The sequence below is a fragment of the Myotis lucifugus genome, unplaced genomic scaffold (genome assembly GCF_000147115.1).
Source record: "Myotis lucifugus unplaced genomic scaffold, Myoluc2.0 scaffold_7, whole genome shotgun sequence".
In the NCBI taxonomy this organism is placed as follows: Eukaryota; Metazoa; Chordata; class Mammalia; order Chiroptera; family Vespertilionidae; genus Myotis; species Myotis lucifugus.
In genome coordinates this window covers 3,653,598-3,665,480 of record NW_005871055.1, presented here as the reverse complement: position 1 = coordinate 3,665,480, position 11,883 = coordinate 3,653,598, and the positions used below count along the sequence as shown (strand labels likewise).

Genomic DNA, 11,883 nt, shown 5'->3' with positions numbered 1-11,883 from the left:
CAGGGTATATGGGTATCCTCTGTACCTTCCTCTCAATTTTGCTGTGAATTTAGAACATCTCTAAAAATAATAAAGTCTTAAAAATAAAAGAAGTTGCAGGGAAATGAAAATATTTTAGTCCAAATGTTTGAAAGGAGCTTGAAAAATATCTTACACTTTCTTTGAAATTATCTTCTTATCATTTGTTAGAAAACAATCCTGATCTGGATCATTTTATAATGCTAATCCCAAACAGTAATTCCTATTTGCTTAAGAATTCTAATGGGAGGTGGGAAAGCATCAAATGTTAAATACTTGTTTATCTTTGTGTTTGTAAGAAAAGTGAATTGGCTTTTATCCAATTTATTTGAAGAAGCTATCTAATGGGTAATATTATCGAAACAGTTACTATAGCTGTATAAATAACTACAACAAAACTTAGCCTATAACAATCCTAATATTCATTTTGTTCAAGAAGCTACAGCCTAGCCAGAGCTCAATGAAGATAGCGCATTTCTACCCAACTTGGGGAAGGGCCAGGACAGCTCAATGGCTGATGAAATCAGCTAAAGACTAGTCTACTCATATGTCAGGTAACTGATGCTGGCTCTTGGCTGGGACCTCTCTTCCTCTATACGCAGTCCTCTTCATGTGGTCTCTTCACATGGGCTACTTTGGGCTTCCTCACAGCAAAGTGACTGCGATATTGAGCGAAGCAAAAGCTGTATTGCTATTATGATCTGTATGTGCAAGCCAAATAGCATCACTTTTGCAATATTGTTTTATTGATCAGAACAATCACAAGGCTTCACCCAAATTCAAAGAAGGGAGATACAGTTCCCAATATACTTAAATCTGTGGAAAGTACAATCTGCTACAACTATACTAGAAGCCAAATCTACTCTTAAGATTTGTTATTTATCTTTCTGGAGAATTAAAACAAATGCCATGATAAATAACAAAGGATAGAGCTGAAATGCATTGTCTGATAGGGCACAAGACTTGCTATTGAGACCATCATATTTCAAACATTAGTTATTTAGAAGTAAATAAGTAACTTATTAGTTAAAAATTCTAATTTGAAATAGTATAAAAAGACAGTTGCCTTAAGTAAGTAAAGGCAGAAATTTTTCGAACTCAAATTAGCTCATTAGTATCAGTTCATAAAGCAAATTAGTATAACTTTCCTAAATCTTGGTTTTTACACTTTCTGAGTTTTCAGTGCAAGGCAATAGTCTAACATTTACTCTCAACTTTTTAACAAGGAAAATGAAATAAGTTAGCTTATTCTTAAAACACAAAATATATTTTTTTAATTCTCTGATGCCAAAATAGGCTATTCTAACATTTTAAAAGAGGAGAAATAGAATGAACACACTACTAATGAATTTAGCATAGTGGGGGATGATTTAGAATGGAGTGTAAAAGATAACAGAGAAACTGTAATGCTCCAACATATTCCTCTCTTCTGTATTCATATCAGTATGCTACTTATGCAAGCTATTACTTTCAGTCATATATATATATGATATTTATATAATTATATATAATACATATTTATATGTAAAATGTGCATTTTTTCATCTTGCTTTCACACTACATCTGTATTCACGCCTGGCTTCTTACCCACTGTGCTGTGGATATTTGATGCATGCTGTAAAAATTTAATGACAATGAAATGAGGTAATTATTTTCTACATTATTTACTATATGGCATATTTGAATAGTTAGTTGGTCTGAAGGACTATTTTTGAACAGAGCAAAAAGTCCTATTTATGGAGTTTTTGCTCCTCTCACAACTGCAAGAGAATAACAGGTGGGCGATGCTTGAGGAGGGGAAAGAGTTCTCACTTTGTTTTATTGTTCACAGATTACTTCAAATTATTCTAACAGGCATCTGCCTCAATTAACATTCAATCTATTACTCGGCCTACTTTTGTTCTCAAGGGTGTACATCTTTATAGCATAATTGGGATTTTTTTCCTTCCATAAACAAAACATTTTGCTAAATTACCTTTCACAAAAGCCACTTTTAGACAAATTGATCTATATATATAAAAGAGTAATATGCAAATCGACCAAACAGTGGAACAACCAGAATGACTGCTCAACAAGTAGCTATGAGACACACTGACCACCTCTTAGTCCCTACCCCCAGCTGGCAGGCTCTGATTGCCCAATGGTGAATGGGGAACTGAGGGTGGGGCCAGTTGCCAGCAGCTGGGGAAGATGGCCCTGACCACAGGCCAGGCCTAGGGACCATGCCCATGCACGAATTTCCAGCTCCAGACCTCTAGGTTTAAGATGAAAAACCAGAAAGACATGATGCTGAATCTTCTGAGAAGGGAAAAAGTACATCATACCCTGAATGTGTTCCACAGAATACCCAAAGGCTAATGAAGGAACTCAAGCTTCCAAGCCATGTGAACTGGATTTAACACACCTCAGGACCTGAGCAATATTAATAAGCCAATTACTATCTCTGAAAATCATTCTGCTTACATAAAAAATAAAATTAATACACCCTGTCTTGTAAGACTGTCCCAGGGATTAAGTGGAATAATGTGCAAAATGCCTAGTACTGAGTAAACAATCAATAATTTTATTTTATCTTGCTCCCCAACTCAGTTGTTATATTTTTTCTGTTTTTGATTTTTATAACTATTTCTGTTTTGTTTTTAGTGAGATAAGTAAAGATTTTGAAAATACACATGTGGCCTCTGGCCCCAGGCCTCAGTGATGGCACCAGGACAGCAGGGTGAGAGCCTGTGGCCTGAGCACTCTACAGCCCCATTCCTGGGCCTTTGGGGGCCTTGAAGTCCCCAGCGCCCAACTTTTCCACCCTCCCTCTCCCCTCCCCCGAAACTCCTGCCACAAAGAAAAGTAGTGGGAGAAGGAGCAGCGATGCCAGGTCCCCAGCCCCTCCTGGCTGAGGAAGACCAAATGCAGTTATGGCCACCCAGGTACTGGGGCAATCTTCTGAAGGGGGAGGGCTATGCAATGGCAGTGGCAACATGGCATGGCCTTGCCTAACGATATGTATGACTTGCATGACCTCTCCAAAGCTGAAGTGGCTGCTCCTCAGCTCATCATGTTGGCAAATGTGGCCTTAACTGGGGAAGTAAATGGCAGCTGCTGTGATTACCTAGTTGGTGAAGAAGGCAAATGCAGAATTGATGCCTGTTGGGGATAACAACTTTCCAGATAGTGATGGAGAAAGACTTGAGGAGTCTCCTGAAATAAAAGGCGAACCCAATGGACTGGAAAACATGGAACTGGAAAGTTTGGAACTCAGTGTTGCAGAACTACAGCCTGTGTTTGAGGTATCAGCTGCCCCAGAAATTTACAGCTCAAATAAAGAGCTTCCTCCTGAAACACTTGGACTTTGAAGATCAAACCCTTTCGTTGTAAGCCATGCCAATATGAAGCAGAATCTGAAGAACAGTTTGTGCATCACATCAGAGTTCATAGTGCCAAGAAGACTTTTGTGGAAGAAAGTGCAGAGAAGCAAGCAAAGGCCAGGACTCTGGCTCTTCCACTGCTGAAGAGGGAGATTTCTCCAAAGGCCCCATTCGCTGTGACGGCTGTGGCCACTGTGGCTGCAATACCAATTGACACGGTCACTATACTGCTCACTTGAAACACCACACCAGAGCTGGTGAAAATGAGAGAGTCTACAAGTGCATCATTTGCACGTACACCACAGTAGCGAATATCACTGGAGAAAACACTTAAGAAACCATTTTCCAAGGAAAGTATACACATGTGGAAAATGCCACTATTTTTCAGACAGAAAAAAAACATTATGTTCAGCATGGTCGAACTTACACAGTAGATAGAATGCCCATATAAATGTGAACTTTGTCCTTACTCAAGTTCTCAGAAGACTCATCTAACTAGACATATGCGTACTCATTCAGTGGGGTATGAATACCATCTGGAAATATTTACTAGAGCATCATTTAGATGGGTGAGAAGGCATGTAAATGTGATCAGTGCAGTTATGTGGCCTCCAATCAACATGAGGTAACTTGCCATGCAGGACAGGTTCACAAGGGGCCTAAACCTCTTAACTGCCCACACTGTGACTATAAAACAGCAGAGAGAAGCAACTTCACAAAACATGTGGAGCTACATGTTAATCCACGGCAATTCAATTGTCCTGTATGCGGTTATGCAGCTTCCAAGAGGTGTAATCTGCAGTATCATTTCAAACCTAAGCATCCCTCTTGTCCTAATAAAACAATGGATGTCTCAAAAGTAAAACTAAAGAAAACCAAAAAGAGGGAGGCTGACTTGCCTGATAATAATAATACCAATGAAAAAACAGAAACAGAGCAGACAAAAATAAAGGAGGATGTAGCTGGAAAGAAAAATGAGAAGTCTGTAAAAGTGGAGGAAAAAAAAGAATGCTTCAAAAGAGAAAAAGCCTTGTAGCCAGGTGACTACCAGAACTCGGAAATCAGCAATGGAAACTAGAGAGATGGATGTGCATTCAGGAACCAATTCAGAAACACACACACACAACAACAACAACAAGCAAAACAAAACAAAACAAAACAAAACTGTAAAACCAAGAAAGACAAAAGGAAGGTAGAAGCTGAAGCCCATTCCTTGCAAGATCCTGTTAATGATGAGGAACTTGTGACAAAAAAAGAAAAAGAAGACAGAAAGCAAACCCCAAAATAGTCAGGAAGTACCAACATCTGAGAACAAAGTTGAGGAGAATGAAAAGCAAAATACTGTGTGTGGGGGAAAAAGTACAAAAAAGAAAACTGAAGAATAAATCAAGTAGAAAAAGCAGCAAGCCTGCTCAGAAGGAGCCTGTTCAGAGGGGGCCTGCTCAGACAGAGCCGCTGCCACCCATAGAGCCTCCTCAGAGATAAGAGGAGACATTTAAATTGAAAAATTCCCCAAGCAATGAACATTGTTTCAGTCCAGGTATTTACTCCTGAGTTTTGATCACTATTTCTTATTTGTGTATGTTAATCATCATAAAAACAATGATTTTGGTGTTTCTTTTTATTTTTTATTTTGGTGCTTTAATGGCTTAAGATATTGCACATTGTGGGTTGTTGTTTTTTAACCTATGCAGTTAAAATTTTTTTCCTAGAAATAACATTTGTGTTGAACGGTAAGACTTCATACATATATATGCATGTTTATTTTGTCCTCTTTGGAGGGATGCTTTTAGTCTTATTTGCAAAAGGGCAGTTTTTCTTTTGCTGCAGTTGCCTTTTTTGCAGAATATTAGTGTGTGCAAGTTTGTGAGCAAATGAAACATACAGGTTCAAGTCATTGATTTTGATTTTCACATCTTATATCTATGCCAGATCTGTAGTTCATATAAGTTATTTATTTAAATGGATGTATACATTCACAACTCTCAGCTTGAACTTTGTAATAAATGAACCACTAGACTAAAAAAAAAAAGAAAATGCACATGTGAACACACACATACACACACACACACACACACACACACACACACCCCTTGATCTTTTTAAAGAGAACTTTCCTGACTTGTGGTCAAGATGGTGGAATAGTAAACACTGTACTCACCTCCTCCCATGACCAAAACATTCAAAATTGAAGGGGAAATAAGAAGCTTCACAGACAAAAAAAGGCTAAGGGAGTTTATCACCACCAAGCCAGCAATGCAAGAAATGCTAAAGGGACTGGTGTAAAAAAGAAGAAATAAAAAGCTCAGAAAGAAAACAACCACACAAAAAAAGAAATGGCTACAAACAAGTACCTTTCAATAATAACTTTAAACGTAAACGGACTAAATGCTCCAACAAAAAGACATCGAGTGGCTGAATGGATAAAAAAAACATGACCCATACATCTGCTGTCTACAAGAGACCCACCTCAGAAGAAGGGACTCACACAGACTGAAAATGAAGGGATGGAAAAATATCTTTCAGGCAAATGGAAAGGAAAAGAAAGCTGGGGTAGCAATATTTATATCGGACAAAATAGACCTCAAAGTGAAGGCCATAACAAGAGATAAGGAAGGCCACTTCATAATACTAAAGGGATCAATACAACAAGAAGATATAACCCTGGTAAACATATATGCACCCAATGCAGGAGAACCCAAATTCATAAAAAAAACTCCTGGAAGATAGCAAAGGAGAGATTGACAACAATACAATCATAGTAGGGGGCTTTAATACACCACTGACATCACTGGATAAGTCCTCTAGACAAACAATCAGCAAAGAAACAGCAATCCTGAATGACTCACTAGATCAGATGGACTTAATAGACATCTTCAGAACTCTTCACCCCAAAGCCATGGAATATACATTCTACTCAAGTGCTCATGGGACAGATTCAAAAAGAGACCACATATTGGGTCACAAGCAAAGTCTCCCCAAATTCAAGAAGATTGAAATCATAAAAAGCATCTTCTCAGACCACGATGGCATAATATTAGAAATAAACTACAATAAAAACAACCCAAAATACTCAAACACTTGGAAGCTGAATAGCATGTTATTAAATATTGATTGGGTTACCAATGAGATCAAAGAAGAAATTAAAAACATCCTGGAAACTAATGACAATGAAAACACAACAATCCAAAACCTATGAGACACAATGAAAGCAGTCCTGAGAGGGAAGTTTATAGCACTATAGGCCTATCTCAAAAAACAAGAAAAAAATGGTAGTAAAATCATCTAACTCTACAACTCAAAGAATTAGAAAGAGAGCAACAAGAAAACCCCAGAGTGAGCAGAAGGAAGGAGATAATAAAGATTAGAGCAGAAATAAATGACCTGGAGACCAAAAAAACAACACAGAAAATCAATGAAACCAAGAGCTTGTTCTTGGAAAGGATAAACAAGATTGACAAACCTCTAGCCAGATTCACCAAGAAGCAAAGAGAGAGGACCCAAATAAACAAAATCAGAAACGATAGAGGCGAAATAACAACAGACCCCACAGGAATACATATGATAGTTAAAAAATACTATGGAAAGCTCTTCTCCAACAAACTAGACAACCTGGAGGAAATGGACAAATTCCTAGAAAAATACAACATTCCAAAACTCAATCAGGAAGAATCTAAAAATCTTAATAGGCCAATAACTATGAAAGAAATTGAAGCAGTCATCAAAAAGCTTCCAGCAAACAAAAGACCAGGACCAGACGGCTTGAATGTTTTAACAAACATTCAAGGAAGAACTAAAACCTATCCTCCTCAGACTACTACAAAAAATTCAAGAGGAAGGAACACTTCCAAGCTCATTCTATGAGGCCAGCATCACCCTAATACCAAAACCAGGTAATGACAACACAATGAAAGAGAATTACAGGCTAATATCCCTCATGAACATAGATGCCAAAATCCTCAACAAAATCTTAGCAAATCGGATCCAGCAGTACATCAGAAAGATCATACACCATGACCAAGTAGGATTTATCCCAGGGATGCAAGGGTGGTACAATATCCGCAAATCAATGAACGTGATACATCACATAAAAAAATTGAAAGAAAAAAACCACATGGTCATATGAATTGATGCAGAAAAAGCATTTGACGAAATCCAACACCCATTTTTGATAAAAACTCTCAGCAAGGTGGGAGTAGAAGGATCATACCTCAACATAATAAAAGCCATATATGACAGGCCCACAGCCAACATCATACTCAATGGACAAAAACTAACACCATTTCCCCTAAGAACAGGAACAAGACAGGGATGCCCACTCTCACCACTCCTATTCAACATAGTACTGGAAGTATTAGCCATTGCAATTAGGCAAGAAGAAGAAATAAAAGGCATCCAAATTGGAAAAGGGAAGTAAAACTGTCCTTATTTGCAGATGACATGATATTATACATACAAAACCCTAGAGACTCCATCAAAAAGCTACTAGACTTAATACATGATTTTGGCAATGTAGCAGGATACAAAATTAACCCCAAGAAATCTGAGGCATTTCTATACACCAATAGTGAACTTTCAGAAAGAGAGACTGAAAAAACAATCCCATTTACCATCGCACCAAAAAAATTAAGCTACCTAGGAATAAATTTAACTAAAGAGGTAAAAGACCTCTACTCAGAAAACTACAGGATGTTGAAAAAAGAGATAGAGGAAGACATAAACAGATGGAAGAACATACCGTGTTCATGGATTGGTAGAATCAACATCATTAAAATGTCCATACTACCCAAAGCAATCTATAAATTCAAAGCACTTCCCATCAAAATACCAATGGCATACTTCACAGATCTAGAACGAACTCTCCAAAAATTCATCTGGAATAAAAAAAGACCCTGAATAGCTGCAGCGATCCTGAGAAAGAACAAAGTAGGTGGGATCTCAATACCAGATATCAAGCTGTATTACAAAGCCACTGTTCTCAAAACTGCCTGGTACTGGCACAAGAGCAGGCATATAGATCAATGGAATAGAATGGAGAGCCTAGAAATCGGCCCGAACCAATATGCTCAATTAATATTTGACAAAGGAGGCAAGAACATACAATGGAGCCAGGATAGTCTCTTCAATAAATGCTGTTGGGAAAATTGAACAGATATATGCAAGAAAATGAAACTAGACCACCACCTTACACCATACACAAAAATAAACTCAAAATGGATAAAGGACTTAAATTCTAGAAGAATCCAAAGGCAACAAAATCTCAGACATATGCCGAAGCAATTTCTTCACTGATACAGCTCCTAGGGCACTTGAAACTAAAGAGAAAATGAACAAATGGGACTACATCAAAATAAAAAGCTTCTGCAGAGCGAAAGAAACCATCAACAAAACAATGAGAAAAACCACTGCATGGGAAAACATATTTGCCAATGTCATATCTGATAAGGGCCTAATCTCCAAAATGTATAGGGAACTCATACAACTTAACAAAAGGAAGATAAACAATCCAATCAAAAAATGGGCAAAGGACCTAAATAGACACCTTTCAAAACAGGACATTCAGAAAGCCAAGAGACATATGAAAACATGCTCAAAGTCACTAATCATCTGAGAGATGCAAATCAAAACGACAATGAATTACCATCTCACACCTGTCAGAATGGCTATCATCAACAAATCAACAAATGACAAGTGCTGGAGAGGATGTGGAGAAAAAGGAACACTTGTGCACTGCTGGTGGGAATACAGACTGGTGCAGCCACTATGGAAGACAGTATGGAGTTTCCTCAAAAAACTAAAAATGGAACTATGCTGCTGTAAAAAAGAAGGAACTCTTACCATTTGCAACAGCATGGATGGAACTGGAGAGCATTATGCTAAGTGAAATAAACCAGTCAATGAAGGAAAAATACCACATGATCTCACTCATTCATGGATAATAAAGACCATTACAAACTTTTGAACAATAATAGATACAGAGGCAGAGCTACCTCAAACAGATTGTCAAACTGCAGCGCGAAGGCTGGGGAGGGTTTGGGGGGCAGGAGTGAGGGGGGTAAGAGATCAACCGAAGTACTTGTATGCATCCATATAAGCATAACCAATGGACATAAGACACTGGGGGGGAGGGGAGGCCAGGGGATTGTCAAGGGCGGGGAAAAAAGGGACACATATGTAATACCCTTTGTAATACTTTAAGCAATAAAAATAAATAAATTTTAAAAAAGAAAAAAAAAAGAAAATGCACATGTGAACACACACACACACACACACACACACACACACACACACACACACCCCTTTATCTTTTTAAAGAGAACTTTCCTGACTTGTGGTCAAGATGGTGGAATAGTAAACACTGTACTCACCTCCTCCCATGACCACATCAAAATTAGAGCTACAGAAAAACCATCACTCAGAACCACCTGAAGTCTAGCTGAACACAAGTCTTCTAACTGAGCATATACAAAAGAAGCCAGGTCAAGATTGGTAGGAGGGGCAGAGATGCAGAACAGCCTTGTCTCACTCCCAAGTGGGAAAAACAAAAATCAAGAGGGATATCTGGGCTGCCGAGGTTCCCCTTGAGGAGCAAAGGGTCTCAGCCCCACACGGGCCCCCCAGCTCAGAACTTCAGGGCCAAGGGAAGTCCTAATAACTTCTGACTGTGAAAACCAGAGGGGTTGTGGCTGAGGGGATTCTGTTTGTGTGAGAAGGAGGGCTGCAGGAATCCCAGACCTTTCTCTTAAAGGGCCCACACACAGACTCACTTGTTCTGAGCTCCAGTGCTAGGCAGAAGCTTGAAGAGCATCAGAGGCTGAATTGCCTGGCTTTGAAGTAAGGGCTGGAGGGGCAACTTTCTCCCAGACAGAAGTACTGGCAGAAGTCATTGTAGTTTTGTTGAGCCCTTTCTGCTTCCAGCTGGAAGGCACAAGAGGGCATCAAATCTTTGTCAACCTGGCTAACACCATTTGCTTCACCTTGGTGATTCCCTAAAACCTGGTCACACCCTGCTTGTGGGCTCACCCAAGCCACTTCCAGTAGTTTCTCCATACAAACATCCTGTCTAAGCATGTGTAGGGATTTTTCCAAAATCTCTCAAAGGTTCACAAATCCCAACAAGAAACATCCAGGCTCAGCATGCCCAGTACCTCTTTCTAAGCAGCCCCCTTCTGGCACAAGTGGTAGACAGCCACAGTTCACAGCTCAGCCTCTCACAGGCACCTCCAAGCCCAGCACAAGCTATGGTAATCATATGCAGATCACTTTGTAGCTCATACTAAGTGGCACAAACAGGGATTGACCTTGAACTGCACCAGAGCCCCTCCCAAGATCCCAGAACAAAGACACCTGAGGCCCAACTTCAGACCACAACAGGGCACCACTCAACCACCTCCACTAATGATACACCCAAAAGGCAGACTCAGCAGGCACCAGAGCTTCACCAAAGTGAATCCTATGCTATAAGGTTAGCCCTCACACAACAGCTCCTCCATTATAGTATAGCCAGTCCTCAAAGTCTAAGGATCAGTCCCTACCATTGATGTACCAAGAGCAATCAAGGCTCAACTACGACAGGAAGGCACATACAACCCATACAAAGGACATTGCTGGTGCACCCAGCTCAGGTGACCAGAGAGACTGCTCTATTTGGCCTCATAGGACACCTACTACAAGAAGCCAATCTACCAAGACCAATAGATGTAGCAGCTCTACCCAATACCTAGAAACAAACACAGGAAGCTAACCAAAAGGAAGAGACAAAAATACATGTTCCAAATGAAGGAACAGAACAAAACTAGAAAAGGAACTAAAAATGGAGACAAGCAATCTACTAGATGCAGAGTTCAAAGCATTGGTTATAAGGATGCTCAATTAACTTAGGAGAATAATAGATTATCGCAGTGAGAACTTCAACAAACAGATAAGAAACATAAAAATTAAGATGAAAAATATAAAAGAAGCAGTCAGAAATGAAGAACATACTAATTGAGATGAAGAATGCATTAGAGGTAATCAATAGCAGGTTAGATTAAGCAGAGGATCGAATCAGCAATTTTGAAGATGCCATAGCAGAAAAAAGAATCTAAAAAAATGAGGATTCTTTAATGGGGCTTTGGAACAACACCAAGCATACCAACATTAGCATCATAGGGATACCAGAAGGAGAAGAGAGAGAGAAAGGAATTAAAAATATATTTGAAGAACTAATGACAGAAAAGCTACTCTATGGTAGCAAAGAAGTAGACATACAAGTCCAGGAGTAGAGAGTCTCAAACAAGATAAACCCAAAGACACATAATAGCTAAAATGCCAAAAGTTAAAGACAAAATGAAAATCTTAAAAGCAACAAGAGAAAAGCAGTTAGTTACCAACAAAGGAGCTCCCATAAGATTGTCAGATGATTTCTCAGCAGAATCTTTGCAGGCCAGAAGGAATTGGCAAGAAATATTAAAAGTGATGAAAAACAAGGACCTACAACCAAAGTTACTCTGCCCAGAAAAGC

General features: G+C 39.1%; 1 pseudogene; it reads left to right on the top strand.

Moving 5' to 3' along the window:
* Window positions 1–2,780: 2,780 nt before the first annotated feature.
* LOC102422334 lies at window positions 2,781–4,865 on the top strand (annotated as a pseudogene).
* Window positions 4,866–11,883: the final 7,018 nt, after the last annotated feature.